Source organism: Hakea prostrata, chromosome 3 (assembly GCF_041222555.1).
Source record: "Hakea prostrata isolate BN-2017 chromosome 3, UWA_Hpros_2, whole genome shotgun sequence".
Taxonomy (NCBI): domain Eukaryota; kingdom Viridiplantae; phylum Streptophyta; class Magnoliopsida; order Proteales; family Proteaceae; genus Hakea; species Hakea prostrata.
Window position 1 is genome coordinate 72,105,904 of NC_142602.1, and position 19,969 is coordinate 72,125,872.

Below are 19,969 nucleotides of genomic sequence, written 5' to 3' on the forward strand. Positions count from 1 at the left end.
GCCAACCGTGTGGGTAAGAGCATGTCATCAGCAAGTTGCTGAACTTCTTGCTGCGGCAGTTTCATTGATTCAACTAATCGAATGGGGCATTCTTCCGCTCTCATTCTTGCTTATGATCGGATGCAACAATAATGAAATGATTTAGAAGTTGGACATAGTGTTCTTGAGATATTTTCCCTAACTAATATATCACTGTTGTGGAGTCAAGCAAAACATGGTTGGCCGGAGCAACATATTTCTCTCATGTCCATTTGTCGGAGCAACATGGTTTGGGTCTCAGCTTTCATTTACTTCTCCACAAGGAGAGGAAGCTAAACTCCATGAATGGCTTAATTCATGGAAATCTATTGGATTTGGAGAGGGTGGCTTGATAAAGGAAATGACATCCATGGCGGCTTTCATTTTCTGGGAGTTATGGTTGGCCGAAATGCACTACTTTTCAATAGAGAGGTATCATCTCCTCATCAAGTTATTGAACGTGCAATGAGGCACCAAGGAGAGTATCTGCAAGTGAATCCCATCAAATAAAAAATAGTGGTAAGTAGATAGGTGAGACAACCAAATTGGTCTCCCCCAAGCACCGGTTGGGTCAAAGGAAATTCCGATGCAGCCATGAAGAAGGACGGTGATAGGTGTGGTTTGGGTTTCATTATTCGAAATGAAAGGGGTGATTGCTTATTGGCGGTTTCGAAACCTTCCTCTTCCCAATCGGTGTTGGTTGCAGAAGCTATGGCCTTGAGGGATAGCATGTTGTTCACATTGGGCGAATGTCATGACAAAGGGCATTTTGAAACTGACAATCAAGATCTTACCCGCCACTTGGTAGACTGTCTCCATCCTGGCCCCCCGAAAGTTAGACCGATTCTGGATGATATTATGTACCTCAAAGCCAAGTTCATTGAATGTGTAGTCCATCATATTTATAGGGAAAGCAATTCATGTGTTGATTCCCTAGCTAGGAGGGCCCTATCTCTTTCGAGTGAGATAGCTTGGCCCGCTTCCACTCCTTGGCTCTAGGACCTCGTCAATTTGGATGCCTCAGCTGTCGCTTGTGCCTATCCTTCTAAATGAAGATGTTATTTACCAAAAAAAACAAAAGAGTCAAGTAAAACATCATCATTTTGCTTCCCATTATTATGCATCTGGGAACTGTTGTAAAATTTATAAAGCCAGAAATCTCTAGGATTGGAATCCGAGAACAGATCTGTCTTTCGTGAAATCCCTGTCTGGTGCAATATTGATCTGCATACCCCATCTCAATTGCAGAATTTTGTTGTGTAAGCCAATGGATGAAAAGATAAATTTCTCTGACAGGACTAATATCCAGTCATAAATATTCATTTCCTTGTAGATGTGTGACATGTGTCCCAACATCACATCAAAAGGTTGAGGTCAATTTAATCACAACTCTTTGATGGACTTATAAATGGATTTCAACCATTTGATGTGATGTTGGGACACATGTCATACATCTACAAGGAAATGGATGGTCTATCTCCTTGTGAGAAATGGACGAGATAAATTTCCTAACAACTGCCATAACAATGTTGATGATCATCAATGGATTTGGTCTGTATGAATCTTATTGTTGCCCACTCATATGGCTGACCAATGAAACTTGTCGAACAATCAGGTTGGAATTGGTTGATCTTTGGTGAATTTGGCAACAATGCTCTCCAGTTTTTGCAGTATCGAATTGGAAATGTTTATTGTTAAAGAACTAGAAACGAATATGTTGTTCAAGCAATAGTGGATTAAGCTGGTGGTCAATGATTGCTACATCCCAAAATAAATTATAGGAATGCTTAACCTGGAGAAGGAGGTAAATGCAATGCTTTTGGCTGCACGGCATTGACCTACCTACGGTTCAGATCTAAAGTGGTGAATCTCAACCACCCTTTCTTTTTTTCTTTTTTTCCTTTTTTTTGAGTTTCAAGGGTGTAGTTATAATATAAAAATAAATTTTAAAATAAAAATAAAAAGAGAAAACCAAAACGGGTGGTCCAGAATTGATCTAGACCATAGGCAACTCAGTGTTGCGCATTAATTGTGCAACATTGAAGCACGACCCAAATGCAATTGTGTTTGATGACGCATTTTGCTTTAGTGTTGCGCAATTAATGCATGCACAACACTGAGTTGCGAACATCTTGGATGAAGCCACGTCACTGAAACGCATCTCAACCCTTGATTAATCACATGTACTCTTTCATGACATTTAAGTGAACCAAACCTTGTAAACAGTTCCGGCTCAACGGTTCCAAACCCATTTTGGACCGACTCAATGGACCGAACTGAACCTCTCTCCCAAACAGAAATTTCAAAATGTCAAATTGAGGGAAATGGCCTTGTTTTCTTTCGTTCTTCTTCTTCTTCATTTTGCTGAAGTGTGAACACGAGAGAGAGCTTAGGGTTCCTACTTCTTCATTCTCAAATAATTGAATGAGATAGAGAGAGCTGTGAACGACGACGGTATAGCTTTTTCAAATGTGCAAGCAAAAGAGAGAGAGCTTAAGGCTTCCTGCTTCTTCATTCTGAAATCTACGAACGAGAGAGAGAGGGCTTAGGGCTTCCTACAACGCGAAGGACGATTTCATTCGACTTGTTTGCAAGAACAAACACAAAGGTCAACCTTGACACTATCTCTCATTTCTGTTAAAACTTGATACATATAACGTTGGAAGGTCTTCTTCTCATCAAAGTTTTAGGGTTTTGATCTCTCATTGAGTTGTTCTAACGATTTGGTTCCATATTTTCTCTCTTTTTTAGGGAGGAAGGAAAAAAAAAAGGAAGAAAGCTTAGGGCTTCCTGTATTTCGCTTCCTTGGTAAGCCTCCACTGAACAAGTTGTCTCGTCCTTTAATGTTGTTGCTTCTGAAATTTCCTAATTTAGGTTTTTTAGTGTTTTTTTTTTTTTTTCTTTCATACAAATTTAAACTCAGTCAAAAATGGTTCGAGGCTATTGGTAATTGATAAACATGCATTTATCATTATTTATTTGATTCATTTTTCCATACTTAGTTAATTAAAAGAGAACTAATTGAGTATTTTTGTGTCTTTTTCAGAAATAATGTGATTTTAGTTACTATAGATAATGTGGAGCAAAGTTGGCAAATATAATAGATATTAGAGAATTTTAATTAAAATAAAATCATGGGATTCAAACTTGCTGCCTAAGAAATCATGAATGTTGAGATCCAACTTAATTAATGCAATGAGAGCATGAATCTTAGCCAAATTGGAAACTAGTTGAGGTACAATGAACAAAATTGGTAATAAGATTTGAAAATCATGTAAACAGGTATTTTGAGCATATCTCTCTCGTACGAACTCGGATTATAGTTTTAAGATGTCATGAAAAGATAACGAAAATATCTACAACTTTCTAGTTTTGAGTTTTCCCAGAGTTTAAACGAAAAAATGTCAAATTGATGGGTAAAAATGACAAATTCATTGTGTGCGGGATATATAAAAAGGAGAAGCTAGCCACAAAGAGAAAAAAGGACAGCAAACACGGATCTTGACTCTCATCTCTCTCTCATTGTGCAAGAATAAGACCACAACCCTCTCTCTAAATTTCATCTTTATTTGTTTTATGAGCTTTGTTATAATGTGTAGCTAATTCCTTTTTTCTTTGGGAGGTAGATGAACAATTGCTTGTTTCATTAATTTGATTGTTCTATATCTTCTAGTTGATGTTTTTAGTGTGTTTGAATATGGCCAAAGATGCTCTATAGGTATGCAAATTAAGCGTGCCAAGCCTCGGCAAAGGACGATAGTCTTGCGAAGATAGCGCATATCTAGGAAAGACCTTCATTTGTTTTGAAGCATAGAGTTGTATCAGTTAGTGAAGAGCATTGGGGATTCGAAATCCCAAAGATCCTCACGTTTTCATAATTTTTGCATTGATTAATAGTTTAATATCTTTGTGTTTTTCTTAAGTAGGATAAAAACAATTCAAATTTATTTTAAATTAGGTTTTGTTGAATTCAATCTTAGTAACTTAGCATTTTAGTCCCCGTAGTTCGACCCCGTAATTTCTGCTAGCTAGATTAATATGGGATTTTATTTTTGATTGGTTGGCGACATGATCAGTAATGTCTTAAATGAAATAGAAAAAGTGTATGTTATCCATTGTATGCGTGCAAGTTTTTGGATAAAAAGTGGTCTTAAATAGATAACTTAATTTTTCAATTCCCATGCATATATAAGCATGATCATGTATGCTGGCTATGACTTTAAGTTAGGTTTTGGTTTAATTTCCACATTTAGTTTTGTTGGTTCATTAATTCTGGTTGGTTTAGGCTAATTTAAATCTATATGTGAGTGGCTACAACATCAAAATTGAGTTTGAGGAATTTTGATGCACAAAGAAGCCTTGCTGCTACTAGCTGCTCTATGGATTTTAGGCCATCTCCCACTTTTTTTTATGGTTTTGATCTGCTATAGCTGTTCTCAAGTCTTTTAATCCATCCCATCTGAAGCTGGTGAATGAAATACATATTCTGTAGATCAACCCTGTGAAGGTATTTGTTGCATGTTATGTATACTTATTATCTAAATTGTTGTGCTTACGATTCTATTATGTCCATTTTGTGCAATATGGCTTCATTCATGGATTCCTCTACCCATGGTCAGATGACCTTCAATATTTAATGTGTTTTGGTTGTTTTTCTTCAAGTTTTTAATTCTAAATTTTTATTTTATTTTTTCTACTCTTGCTTTTTCCCAATATAACCAGTGTTTCTCAGTTGTGGACGGCTGATACCTATAGGGTCTCTTCTAGTGAATGCAAAATCCTCTATATATATATATATATATATATATATATATATATATATATAGAGAGAGAGAGAGAGAGAAGAATAAAAGGTTAAATTTTATTATAAATTAACTCACGATCCCTGAATTTTTCCCTATATTCTCTCTCATATTTTCATTCCTATTTATTTTCTCATGAATCTCTTCTTTTTTTCTCTTTTTTTTTACTCACACGTCTTACAAAGTATTGGAGTAGTTAACAGACATTGAAATTTTCCTAAATCTTCTCCATAGTTATCAAGTATTCACTCTCTCTTTTTCAAATTATTCATCTCTCTCACACTCCCGATTTTTCTAGTATTCTTTTCATAAAGCATAATTTTTTTTATTTAATTGTTCTTTATTTCTCCTAAAATTTGATTCTACTAATAGCAATTTAAATTTCATTAGAATTCAGCAAGATGAGCCAGATGCAACCCGTTAGATTCAGATGCTTTGCCAAAAATAAAGACGTTGTCTACTAAACAAATCGATGTAATTTGAGATACTACACAGTGAGGATGATATTCGAAAAGACCCTGTTCCGCCATCGAACCAAGATGGTCTGTAAACACCTTGTAATACCGATTAAAAAGAAAAGGGGAGACGGGCATCCTTGACGTAATCCATGATTTACTGTGAATGGCAGACTCTCCGATCCATTTACCCCAATCACATAACGAGCATTTATTACGCACTGTGTGATCCAAATAATCATCCGAGCAGGAATATTCAATTTCGATAATAGAGTGAAGAGAAAACTCCATTGAAACGAATCATATGCCTTTTGAAGATCAATTTTCGCAGCAAAACAAGGGATCCTGTGTTTTCGATGATAATTGTGTAAAAATTCTTAACATAGCAGAATGTTATCGAAAAGACAGCGACCCTCCATGAAGGCAGTTTGACAGTGATCAATCAAATCTGCCATAACTCCCTTTAGTCTATTTGCAATAATTTTGGCAATAACTCGGTATAATACCGAACTGAACTTACCGCAATGGGACAATAATCCCCAAAAGTTTCTTGAGAGTGACCTTTCGGAATCAAAGTGATTCGAGATAGCCTTAGTTGATGAGGAAGAGAATATGGATCGAGGAAGAAGTGATGCACTGCAGCACATAAATCATCACCCACAATTTTCCACGCCATTTTAAAGGGCCCGGAGAAGAATTGGAATCCATTGAGAAAAGAACAAGTCGAATTTCTTCTGCACTCACATCAGAAACGAGAGATGCCACGATGGGCTCCGATAGGCGATTAGAAGCTCGGATTTCAAAAGGACCGGCTATAGTTGGTGCTGAACCAGCATAATAATGTTCGAAGTAACGACCAGCTTCAAATACAATATGGTTCGGATCAGAGATCAGGTCGCCCTCCAAACAGGTCACCGAGAGGATACGATTTATATTTCTACGAGTTTGGATCGAGCGATGGAAGAAGGAAGAGTTTCCATCCCCATCTTTGAGCCAACGTTCACTACTACGTTGATGAAGTTCGTGATCATGGAGTGTCTGAAGAGTCTGTAGAGAAGAAACCGCCTCCCTCTCTGTCTGTAATGTAGATACAGAAATGTCGCATTGCAAAATTGATGTTGAATGGACTGCAATTTATTGTTAGCTTGAAAGAAGCTGCTGGTCAAGGTGTGAGTCATGGGTGCGAATCCAAGATTTCAAGGCCAATTTCAAGTTCTTCAAACGCATCAACAGTGCATGAATAGGAGAGCCTATGATAGGAGCATTCCAAATGGTTGTAACCAATGGCAGAAATTCAAAGTTCTCACACCAATGATTGAAGAACCAAAAAGTTTTCCCACGCATCCCATTTGGTTGAAGACCACAGTCAACCTCTGCTGGAGAGTGATCCAAAATTCCAGGGTTTTGAAAATCCACAACCAATGATGGATATTGTTGCAACCAAATGTTATTTACAAGAGCATGGTCAATTTTTGTGGCAATACGGGCATCACCAGAAGATCGATTAGACCACGTGAAGAAGTTACCTTGTTGTTTTAATTCAAGAAGCCCTGATTGTTGAATAAATAGAGCAAAATCATGAGTACGAGGATCAGTGACAGCTACCCCACCCACTTGCTGGCTAGGTAAATAGATAGAATTAAAATCACCGATGAGGATGGTCGGCCATGGGGAGCCCCTTAGAATCTGATGTAAAGAAGTCCAGAGTGGACGACGATCAGGAATAAAATGTAAGCCATAAATGAGGATGCAATCAAAACAATCCGTAGAGTCGGAGGAAGTGACCCGAATGTGAGGTGATAAGCAGAGGTTCCACAGTACCTATCATCGTATTCCAGAGACATCAAATTCGACCCTTTTCGGAATGAGAGTAATTGTGAATGCAACGCCATTTTGGTTCAAACATTCAAAAACATAGTTCGTAGTTTGTTTCTCGGACATGAGATTCTAAAACTCCAAAGAAACCAAGATGATTTGTTTGTGCCCAACCCAATCCAACATTGTTCTGCGTTTAGCAGGGTCGCAGAGACCCCTTATATTCCAAGTTGCAAATTTCATGAAGTAGCTAGTGCCCAAAAAGTCAGGGGTTGCACCATGTCCCCCATTTGGACTACAATCACGAATACACAGAGTTGGCAAGTAATTAGCATTTTCATGTGAGATAGGTTCATCCAATATGGAAAAACGATTTGCATCATTTAACAATGCAAGAGTGTGGGACGATGGAGAAAAGTTCACTTGGAGACTTGCAGGTAGAACCTGACGTTTGGCCGTCGGACCAGAAGAAGAAGAAGGCCACTTTTCAATTATAGGTGCCATAGAAAGTTTTTCCACGCGTAAGGGAAGCAACACAAATTTGGGATCAAGCAAGTGACCAGCTGGTGAAGTAGAATCAAGTGATTCCTAAGCAAGAGATGATTTGTCAACCAATGGGGTAGACTTCTTGAGATTCGTAGCAGGAAGAGGTGGAAAATCACATGGGTTAGGAAGCGCTAGAATGTGGCTGGTTGGAGAATCAAGTTCATTTGGATGATGAGCCTTAGATGGCAACGTTGAGGTTGAAGAATTCGATTTCGTCAAATTCAACGTTGGAACAGTTGTAACACCCTTTGAAGGTTGCGAATCAGTCACAACATTTGGTAGTTGAGTACCGCGATTACGGCATCGTTTAGTCTGCCAATCACCACCATTACCCACAAAGGGACAATTTGTATTTGGATTAGAAGATGGAGGTGAGGGAACATATGGGATTTTCTCAGGGTGAAGCACAATACAATTTTCGTCCTTATGCCCAAACATCTTACAATGTGAGCAAAGATGAGGCGCCCAGTCGTATTCAACCCTGTTCCAAAAAACTACCACTCTCCATTGCTACCTTGATCTTATCTGGTAATCCATCAGATGCCCGGATAGAGAAACAACATCTAGCATATGATAGTCATTGTTTGGAAGATGTAAAGCGATCTGCACAAATTGGACGTCCCAAATAACTTGATAAACATCTAAGTCCTTTGTCACTCCAGAGATGTAAGTTTAGACCCAGAAAACGCACCCAAAGCGGCAGTTCACTAACATCGCAGCAAGTAAGAGATAATTCAGGCGTCCAGGGATGTAAGATTAGAGGTTTTGAACCTATAGTCCAGGGACCCTCTTTGAGAATCTGTAATCCTGAAAATTTTTCTAGAAATTCAAAGATGAAAACCCCTCCTGAAACACCGTATACTTCAACAATACCCGCATGACTCCACTTTTCCTTGACGAATTGTTTCATCAGAGAGAAGGGAGGTTTGCTGCCAAGCACGAAACCCACAAGTGCTCGTTCCCATCGAGCAATTTCATTGTCAACAAAAGAATTCCTGCATAGAGCCATTTTTTCTCCATAAATAAAACTTGGTGCAATGTAGGGGAGAGGCTGAGCACCTTCCCTTACGTTGCTGCCTTTGAAAAGTCCTGCCCAAGTGGGACGTTGGTCACTCTTGACTGTATTACTACTTGGGTGTGACGACGTACCACGGAGAGGCGCCGGAGAAGACCTCTTGGCAGTCATGAAGATGCCGAAACCTAGTGAGAAAAGTAGTTATTTTCGTCAGAGCATTTTTCATCAGAGCGCGAGCAAAGGTCTTTTAGGGTTCTCATAATGCAAATGTTGTTTCCATTTTTCATTCAATAGATAAAGATAACTACTATAACCTTCTAGCACCAATGAATTAGCTCTGTAGAGGCATTTTCAGTTGTTTTCCTTAATGCATACTTCCTCAATGGTTCCAAAAAGTCCTGAAATTTTGATTTCTTATTAGAATAAAACCCTAATCTAAAATAGTACTCAAGAAAGTTGGCTCCTTGTTCTCCTCGACCATGTTTTATTCACTTTGAAAACCCAAACAAATGGAATGATTTTGAGGTGGGGCTGGGCTGGGATGGGCTAGGTTGGACGTTGCTAGTTGAGAGCTGAACTTCTAGGCTGCACGAGACAGATTGAGAGGACCAAATCAACCAGTCCCCCAACACTATATTTCTTGACTTCCCAACTCTCTCTTCTGCTGTTTCAAGTTTTACTTGTGCTGCTGCAACAACATCTTTACTTTTCTTCTGTCTCACAAACCTTGTTGGGTTTATGGATTCCCTATGGGCACAAGTAATGTCTGCCAAATATCTTAAAGGCAAATCCATTTTGGAGGTTGAACCACCATCATATTGCTGTTGGGGTTGGAGAAGTGTTTTAATGGTGAGGGATGTGCTAAGACATGGATTGATTAGACAGGTTGGAAATGATTTACATACTCACATATACCATGATCAATGGATTCCCTCTCTTCCTTTCAAATATATATCCAGTCCCCCACAAGCCAATGGGCCTTCACTTGTACATGATTTGATTGATTAGTCAAATCTTCACTGGAAAAGAGATTTGTTGGCTTGTTTGTTTTCTCATTTGGAGGTTGCTGCTATGTTAACAATTCCCATCTAGGGTGTGGTACAAATCAAAGCAAGGAACTTTCAAGGTAAAATCAGCCTACTACCAATGTTTGGCAATGTTTGACTCCCAAGGTAATATATCTTCATCATCATCATCACCACCTTTTTGTTGGAACAGAATTTGGAATATTCCTACCTTACCAAAGATTAAGCATTTCTTGTGGAGAACATCTTATGAGGTGCTTGCTATAAGAAAATCTCTCTTTCATAGAAATAGTGCTCTAACGCCAAAGGTGGTATGTCAAAGCGGTTAAAGATCCAACTTCCCTAGGGGAGGTCTTGGGTTCGCACCCCACTCGGAGGCATTAATATAAAAAAGCTCCCTTGAGGATGTAAATCGTGGTGCACGCAAACTGGCCGGATGAACCTCATATCCAAAAAAAAAATAGTGCTCTAATAACCCCATTATGTCTTATATGTGGTAAGAATATTGAAAATTTTGGTCATGCTTTACTATTTTGTTCCCATGCAAAAGAATGTTGCAGAATGTCTCCTCTTAGGCTCGATGTGGATATGTTTTATGTCGGATAAATTTAAAGAATATGGGAATTTGAATTATTTAGATCAAGTGTGGAGCTCTCTTATGTGGTGTATTTGGAAATCTAGAAATTTCATTCTTTTTAATGAAAATAATCTTTCCTTAAGACATACACTCACATCTTTTCATACTTTATGTGCATAAATTCAATCTTTTTGTACTAATACTTCTCATGGAGACACTAGGGCAGCATACCCTTTGCATAGAGTGGAAAGCATGGATGATGATTCGGAATTATTTTATCTTTTTGTCGATGGATCATGGGATTCTAGACCTTTTTTTGGCGGTAGAGGATGCATTTTGTGGGATGCTCAACAGGTTTTCGTGGCAGCACAATGCATTGGAAATGAAGGTTCATCAGCAGCTTTGATGGAATTGGAGGCAATTAGAGATGGTCTCCTCTTGGCTTGGCAAAAGGTTTGGGAATTTCGAAGGTGCATATTAGCTAGGATTTTAAACCGGCCATTCAAGCTCTTCAAGGTCTTAGTACCTCTCTTGATTGGCGATGTTTAAGCCTTGTTTGTGAAATTAGGACAATTGCGTTGGATTTCACCTTTATTAGATTTGCTTACATATCTAGGTCTAGAAATAGTTTTGCTGACTATTTAGCTCGGGGAGCTAATCTTTTTAAACTCTCTAGATATTGGTAGGGTTTCCACCTTTCTTTGTTGTTTCCCCAAACTTGTTCCTCTCCAAGCCTTTGTCTTTGGATGCTTTTAATTAATGAAATTTTCATGTTGTTGACCAAAAAAAAAAAAAAATCATTCCATCTTTTCCATTCATCCATCCATCACTTGACATCTCTATTAAACGAAACCTTATAAGTTCAACAACCTCCATAAGTGAAGATCCATCCATCGAAATTATCTCAAATTGAAGCATAGGATCATGTCTATCACACTCACATCCGATCCAATGTAGAAGACAAATTGCTCACTATTTGTCTGAAAAATTTCCTCTCTTGGTGAAGCATCATATCTCTCAATCTTAACCATGGAATCAATGGAGACATGAAGCATTGTGTCACCTAGATTCAAGCATCACTCAATCCAAGCTTTATCAAATCTAGTGACTGTTTTGACTTAAAATATTTACTTCTAATTTATGTCCTTTGTTTCGATTTTCCATTGTAGTTTAGGGACCAAACTACTCTTAACTTTAGTTCTACCATAGAACAAAATTCCATCGAAACTTGCGAAATTTCCACCGAAATTTCTCATTTTGGAAAATGCGAAACGAAACTCATGGGGACCGAAAAAAAATCCTCAGTTTCGATCGAACCTGTCGAAACTTGTCGAAACCTCGAAACCTATCGAAACTTGGTTCAACTCAGTTGGACCAGCTGGTTCATGAGGAAAAAAAATTCCCAAATTTCGTGGAAAACTTGGGAAATTTCGTGGAAACCTAGGAAATTTCGTGGAAACTTGAAAAATTTCGTGGAAACCTGGGAAATTTTGTGGAAACTTGGGAAATTTTCCTATAAATTTTGTAGTTTTCCCAAATTTTTAATTTTTTTGTTTATTTCATGTTTCCCCTAATACCCACGACAAAAGCCCCTCCATTAGGACTTCCCTATCCAAAGTGCGTATTCCCTCAGGTTGGTTATCTTAAGCATATTGATGACCAGACTCATAAAGTTACAGTTGTCGATTAACTTGACAACCATAGGCATTAAATGTCATGGGATATCTATGTTCGTTGGTTGGAGGAGAGGATGTTACTGGCATAGTACTACTCAGCTTACAGGATGAATCCACTCTTGGCACTCCTCTTAACACTAAGTTGCATTTTCCTTTTATTGTCAACTATTTTGAAGTTAGAAATTATATATTGAATGTTATGTGCTTAAGTAGTTAAGTTTATAATGTACTTTTTGGACAACTCTACATTGATGTTATGTACATTGAATGACATATCTACATTGATTTTTTAACAAAATACAACAAATGTATTCTTTATAGTCTAATTAGCTTAAATACAGGATCCCACCCCAAAATACTCTCTAAAACCTGTCAAAACTTGATGTCGAAACTTGTACGGAAAAGTCCTCGGTTTCCTCGAAATTTCCCAAGTTTCCACCTAAGTTTCCCATTTTCACCCGGTCGAAACTTGAGTTTCCCTCGAATTTTTTACCATGAGTTCTACATTTTATTTTTTTTTTTTTTTTTTTTTTTTTTTTATATGAGGTTCATCCGGGCCAGCTTGCGTGCACCACGAGTTACATCCTCAAGGGAGCTTTTTTATATTAATGCAATAAACATAAATTGATATAAACTCATATACGTATAGTGTCAAAAACTGATATAGCATACAGTCAATTGCGGCAAGTATACAAGGTGATGCAAAAGCAACTTCAATATAGTTTTTTTTTTTTTTTTTTTGGAATGAGGTTCATTTGGGCCAGCTTGCGCGCACCACGCCTACATCCTCAAGACGCTTTTTTTATATAATTAATATAGGCGAGGCTTCGCCCCTGGCCCCGAGGGGATTCGAACTCTGACCTTTTATGTGGAAGCGTTGGGCTTTGCCAACTGAGCCACCCCTCGGGTTAACCTCAATATAGTTGTTGCCTAGACGCCTAGGCAACACCATGACAACTATGCTTGTAATAGGAAACTTGAATACACAGTTATTGCATGAAGGTTCTCACCAATAAATTGCTAATGAATTGGCATTATATTGGCATTATATTGACTCATAAAAATAGGTGTCTATAGCCTACATTATGTTTTGTGAATGCTGTCTCTTCCAAAGCTTTCCACTATTTTCTAGACAAGTAGCGTTCTGGTCTTGGACAACTCATTAATGTCTACATACTACCAGAAATTCCAATTTTTTTCTTCCACTAATGGACCCAAAAAGAAAAGGAATGAAAGAGCATACCCTTGTCATCAAAATATATTATATACCAATGTTTCTAAATAAAAATATGAGAAAAGACAAAAGAAAAATGAAGAACCATTGAGGAAGTATGCATTCAGGAAAGCAACTGAAAAATGGAAACAACATTTGCATTCTGAAACCCACCTCAAAATCGTTCTGAGGAGTTGAAGCTTAAGGTTGAAGAGAGACAGCCGTCCTTCGCAGCTCTCTCTCTTGTTCAGTTATTTGAGAATGAAGATGCAGGAACCCTAAGTTCTCTCTCTTGTTCGCACTTCAGCAGAATGAAGAAGAAGAACGAAAGAAAACAAGGATGTTTCCCTCGATTTGGCATTTTGAAATTTCTGTTTGAGAGAGAGAGGTTCAGTTCCGTCAGTCGAGTCGGTCCAAAATGGGTTTGGAACTATTGAGCCGGAACGGTTTACGAGGTTTGGTTCACTTAAATGTCCTGAAAGATCACATGTAATTAATCAAGGATTGAGATGCGCTTTGGTGATGTGGCTTCATCCGAGACATTCACAGCTTAGTGTTGCACATTAATGCGCATCACTAAAGCAAAACACGTTTGATGATAGAACCCCACTTTGTTGTTTTTAGCTCCCTATCTAAATCATTGAGGAGTTGGAGAGTTTTAGCATCTCTTTTTACATTTTGCTTCAATGAATTATACACTTTCCCTTTCTTCCAATTCCATCGTAACAGAATCAATAGATCCATTGTGGTTATGGTACTTATCAAATCCTTCTGAAATTCATCTCAAGAGGAGTAAAAGGCTTGTAGCTGCGGTAAACGAAGGACCACATAATCATACTTGCAGGATGAGCTAGTATGGATCACTCCACAGTCAATAATAGAATGGTTTGAATGCTTTGCATTTGGAGGCTTTCTTTTTATAATTCAATAGATTAGTTTGGTTGCACTTTGCAAGAAGGTTTCATAAAAAAAGAGTGTTATGTTTTAGTTCTACGCAATTAATGTGCAACACTAAGCTGTGAATACTCTGGATTTGGCTAGCACACCAAATTAAATTATTGAAGTTGATTAATATCATGTGTTATTTATTTCTAAGTAAAACGTTGAACCGTTCGGTTCAACAGTTGGAACTAAACCCTTGTTCCACCCGACCGGACGAAACCCAAGCACAAAACTGTTTGCAGATTTCAAAATCGCTCAAAATAGGGAAAGAGAGAGCTGCGTGAAAGAGAAGGAGCTTCACCTTTCTGAACTTCGTCTTCTTCATTCTCAAACCCTAAAAATTCAAAGAGAGAGAACTACGTAGGAGAAGGCAACGCGAAGGACGACGCTCTCTCTTCAACCTTTGGTTTCGATTCCTGAGAACGAATGTACACAGAACGACAGAAAGGTGGGTTCTCAGAGCGCTCCGTTTGTAAGCTTCCATGTTTTTACTTTTTTATTTATTTTATTTATGGTTTTGATCTCCCATTTCCCATCTTATTTTAGAGTTCTCAGAACGACATTTAAAGATTACAAGATTTGCATCTCCCACCTTTTTTTAGGGTTTTGAACTCCCATCTCCCGTCGTAGGGCTTACCGCAGAATGATAAATTTGCAATTAGCCACTATTTCAAGCAAGCCCAGACTTAGGACAACAAGATTCGTGTGAAGACACTTCTGCTAGTTTTCCATCTCAAGGAGTGTCAGAGGATGTGAGAGCAAGATGAATCAAATCTATACAGGGCAATAGGAACCGATACATAGCAGTACAAGCGATACATATCGAACTACTTCAAAATAGGGGTGGCTTCAAGTTTCCTGACGAGTTGCAGAAGGGGGGAGAAAGGGTTTCTCATTTAAAGGGTTTCTCATTTCAGATTGGTTGCTCATCCTCTTCCGCTGTTTTCACATTTAAAAGTTTTAAACCTCAACTTCCATCTGCTGCTCATTCCAATCTCTAGGTCAAGCGACTCAAGCCCAGGTCTCCTTTGCTACGCTCACAGATTTCTTCAGTAAGTACAGGAACATACACATGCTTAGGTGTTTTGAAGTGTCGTTGTTGCTGATCATTAGGTCTTAAGGACTAGAAGTTTTGTTCTCTATTCTGTAAGAGATGAACTTTGTGAGTCTTTTATTGATGAAGCATAAGTAGAACTGTTAGTTTATGTGTTATAGACTTGTCATTTTCTGTTATGAAACTTCGTGTTTGGTTTTCAAAAAGCCAGGCAGTGGTGAGGTCAAGCACTTGAGAGCTACAGAGAGGGGGAGAGATCTGGTTGTTCGATTGGTAATTGGAGAAGGTTAAAGGAGTAGGTCGTTGACAACTCTGTTTGGATCTTGAAATACGTTCTCAATTTCTCTCGAGTCTCGTCTACAGGACACTACCAGAGTGCTATATAAACCCCACTAGCTTTACATAAGACATCATTCAATTCAGTTGCTTGCTTGCTTCAGGTCTGTAGAATTCTGTCTCTCTTATTCTACCCACACCTATTTCTTTTTCTTTATTTTTTCTTCTGTTGGTACCTTCCTCTGCTATTGTTTAGCTCTTTGTGATATGCTTTGCCCAGACCTAGATTTGTCTTGGGTTTTTGTGATCGTTGGGTGGTGGGTCAGTGTGTGTGTGTGTGAGAGAGAGAGAGAGAGAGAGTTATTGGATTTGCTTGATGAGTAGATATACATGGACAATCCCACTGGGATTCAGGACCAGTATGTTTGATGAATTTTAACAGATAAGATCAGAATGACCTGGAATTAACGCAACTAGCAGTGTGGACTAATTACTTTAGAAGTTCATGGCTTTGATCTGATTTGTGCCACCTTGTTAAGTAGGTTCCCTTCGCTTTATGGAATGCCTTTATGTTCTGCTTCAGGGTTTGATGGTTCCAATGACACTTGGTCAATACTGTGTTGGTTTTTAACCGGTCAGTTGTGCACCAACTACTGCACCCTTCTTTTTGTATTGGAAGTAGTAATATAGATGCTAAACACCTTGTTTCTCTTGTACAGTTAGGAGTTCATCAGGATCCTTTTTTTTTGGGATGATTAAATAATTAATTAAACGCCAAGAAAAATACAACGGATGAAACAAAAAGGGGGAAACCTTAAAGAAGGAGACCGGAAAGAGGAGCTAAGACCTCAAGAGACAACAATGAGCTTGTTTGGGGGTAGTAACAACTAGGGGATGGGGGATAGAGAAAAGCCTAGTAGACACATCAAAATCGATGGCACTCCAAATCATGCCTAAAGAGCTGTATTTGGAAGTCCATCTCCTAATATTGCGTTCCCACCACAAGTGGTGGACAATGGCACAAAAGACTAGCTTACCGATTCGGTCACAAATGGAGGGACCTGAAAAGTTTCTCAAAACCCAAGACCAATCTCGAGCAAAGCCAAAGGAGCGCCGTGAACTAGGCCAAATGAAAGCTAGGGCTTTTGCCCAAAGGGAACGGGAGAAAGGGCAAGTGAAGAACAAATGCTCTAAGTCCTCTGAACCATTCCAAGAAAGGATGTAGTTGGGGTTACTTGGGATATGACGGCTAATGAGGAAGGCTTGGGTGGGAAGAGCAAGGTTAAGGGCTTTCCAAAGGGTGACAGAGTGGCGAGGCATGTGACCCTTAAACCAAACCAAGGGGGCAAAGGGGCTGGGGAAAGGAGAATTAAGAAGGTTCCAAGCTGAGGATCTAGAGAAAGATTCGGTGGGAGAGGGAAGCCAAGCAGTGATGTCGGGAGAGGAGTCCAAGAGAGTGGGGAGCAAGTCCTAGATTTATTTGAGACTAGGGTGGGGGAGAGGAGACCAAGAGCCATCAGTTACGAAAGTGGAGAGGGGGGTGGATTTGGGGATGCAGGTCTCATAGATAGTACGGGGGCCGAGATGGGTAAAGAGAATACCCATCGGATGCCACGGATCCAACCGAAGGAGGTGGTAAAGCCCAGAGGATATATGGGTAGAGATGGCAGAGAGAGCATGCGGTCTCAACAGGAGAAGCTTCCTCCATACTCAGGAAGGATTTGAAGGGATAGAGGCAGTTCAAAAAGACTTAGATCTGATAAGATAGGAGTAGACCCAATAAACTCAAATGAAATCTTGTTTGGAAACAATTATCCAGATGAGTTTAAGGAGACAGGTTGAATTGACGTCTTGGATGCGACAAATAACAAGGCCTCCTTTAGATTTTGGACGACAGATGTTAGACCAACTAATGGGGTGGAGGAAACATGAGGAGTCTTGACCTTCCAAAGAAAAGCACATAAAAGGGATTCTATAGCAGGGATAGCAAAAATGCCACACCAATAGAGGTAAGAAGATTGTAGAATGGAATGAATGAGCACCCTCTACCTATGAAAGAAAGGAGCTTGGTTTCCAAAGATAGAGCTTCTTTCGGATGTGATTAAACATTGGAGAACAGTGGTGGCGAGTAAGTCTACTAGGGATAAGCGGGAGACCTAGGTAGACAACAGGGAAGGAACCGAGCTTGAAGCCAACGAGATGTAGGAGGGTGGTGCACAATGAATCAAAGACATCAGAGAGAAAGAGGGTAGATTTATCAAGATTGACCCTAAGGCTAGAGGAGATCATTTTGTCATTAGCAAAACCAAGGTGAGTGAGTTTAAGGGATTTGCATTTGGGAATGGAGAGATGAGGAGTTGGTTAGTTTTTGATTAGAGGATATGATAGAGGACCTCTAAGGCCAATGTGAAAAGGTAGGGAGGGCAACCTTGGCAGATGCCAACACGAGGGAAAATACCCAGCAGGGGACTCATTAGTGATGATGGAGAAATGGGGAGTGGAGATGCAAATCTCAATCCAATGGATGAAGGAGAGCGGGAATCCCATGGCGGAAAGGACATCACTGATAAAGTCCCAACAAATGGAATCAAAAGCTCTATGGAGGTGCACCTTCAGGAGGGCAGCAGGGGAAGTGGATACGCTGTCAAACCCATTAACAATCTCCTCACAAAGGAGGAATTATCTGCGAGATTGCGACTCGGGATGGAAGCAGATTGGTTAGCACTCACCAGACAGGGCATAACCTTCTTGAGACAATTTGCTAGGACCTTAGAAAAGAATTTGTAGATGAGGTTACCAAAAAAATTTGGGTGGAAATCTGAGAGAGGAAGCACCCAAATTTTTGGGGATGAGGCAGAGAAACGTTTGGTTAATGGAAGAAAGTTGAGACAAATTGAGGAAAAACTACGAATGGCTCTCATAAGGTCATCCTCGATTAAGTCCCAAGAGGCGAGAAGAAGCCCATAGTAAAGCCGTCAGGCCTCGGAGCACAGTTAGGTTTGTGGGAGTGAATGGCAAGGAGGATCTCATCAGGAGAGGGGATGGCACAGAGAGAAGCAGGGGGGTCAATAAATTTATTGAGGAGGCCAAGGGGAGGGGGTGCGAGGGGGGAAGGGGGGAGAGAGAAGGTTGGAGAAGAAGGAAACAACTTCAGCCTTGATACTGGGAGGGTCAAAGATCCAAGAACCACTACTAGCAAGAAAGACATGGATGGTATTGAAGTTGTGGCAAGTTTTGGGAACAATGAAAATAGGTGGTATTAGCTCCCCGAGCTCAAGCCATTTAATTCTAGTTTTCTGGCGAAGAAAGCTTTCCTCTTGGGAGACGAGGGTGGAGAGCTCCAAGGAAAAGACCTTCTCATTTTCCGCAAAGGAAGAATTGAAGGGATCAACTTGGAGGAGCAATTGGACCCATAGGAGGTCAGAGCAACAAGAGGAGACTCGAGAAGAGATTTTGAAACATGGAAGAATTCCAAGAACAGAGGGCTTCCTTAGTGTTTCGGAGCCTGCGGGTGAAAGCGATAGGGGGGAGGGAGTGACAATGGACATGCTTCTCCCAAGCCTCTTTAACAGTGGGGAGGAAAGAAGAGTTAGAAGACCACATATCGAAGAATTTGAAAGGTTTAGGCCAAAAGGAGGTTGGAGATGGACAAGGCAGGGAGAGTGGTTAGAGAGACTAGAGGGGGAGGAAGAGGCATGGGAAGCAAGGAAATGGGGAGCCAAGAATCATTGACTAGAAAACAATAAAGTTTCAAAGCAATTTTGGCATCTCCAACCCTATAGTTATGCCGTTATACCATGAGAGAAGGTGGCCCGACCAGCGGAGATTGGAAAGACTAGAGTTATTGATATGGGAATTAAATGCATCAACCGTTGCGGGGTCAGGAGGACAATTGCCAATGCGTTAATGATAGGTTTGACGCTAAAAGAAATTTGGGGAAAAGAGGTAAGGAGCAAGGAATTGATAGAGCAATCTCTACCTAGGTTTTCACGGTTAGGGAAAGTCAAAGCTCTAGAGTCTGAGGTTAGAGACAGAGGTACCTGCAGCAATCGGTCGGAAGCTAAAGGACCATCGATAGCTATGCATGAAACAACAATCTGGGCAGAGGCAGTAGCTTCAACAGCAGGTAGATTGGCCATCACAGAGGCTTCGACAACAGGTAGACTTGCAAAGCTAGTACTTCTTTGCAATTCATTGGAAACTGTTTTATTTTTGCTTCGTTGTCTTCTTCTCCGGTAAGTATAGGGAGGAGTATCAGTTTTAGTGGTGGAGGGAAAAGCCAAGATAATAGTTGCAGCGGCAGAGGGAACAATTGGGACAAGCATAGGAGCAGTAGAGACTTCAACGTGCATTCGGTCTTCCAAATGAGGCGGGATTGTGGCTGAGTTGAAACTCGAGAGCCCATTCATGGCTGGGGAGCATGCATTGAAATCATGGCCAAAGGAGAAGCATTGATCATAGCAAATTGGAACCCAGTCATAAGCAATAACTTGGTTATACTAAAGATTGTTATCATCCTTTATAAAGTGGAAAGGAGGGAGGGGCTTCCCAGTAG

The 19,969-nt window shown here is 39.8% G+C and overlaps 1 protein-coding gene across 6 annotated transcripts in view; it reads left to right on the plus strand.

The window, feature by feature from the left end:
* The first annotated feature begins 2,393 nt into the window (after positions 1 to 2,393).
* Positions 2,394 to 19,969, plus strand: part of BNS (bonsai) — a 48,967-nt gene continuing 31,391 nt past the window's right edge. Inside the window, exons 1-3 of one of the 6 annotated variants that reach the window (XM_089150866.1) lie at positions 14,293 to 14,532; positions 14,687 to 15,136; positions 15,350 to 15,578. The gene's annotated coding sequence lies outside the window, so the exon portion shown is untranslated. Of the gene's footprint in view, positions 2,627 to 2,769; positions 2,827 to 14,292; positions 14,533 to 14,686; positions 15,137 to 15,349; positions 15,579 to 19,969 lie in introns of those variants that run through there. The other 5 variants (XM_089150869.1, XM_089150870.1, XM_089150867.1 and 2 more) reach the window with 5 other exon arrangements.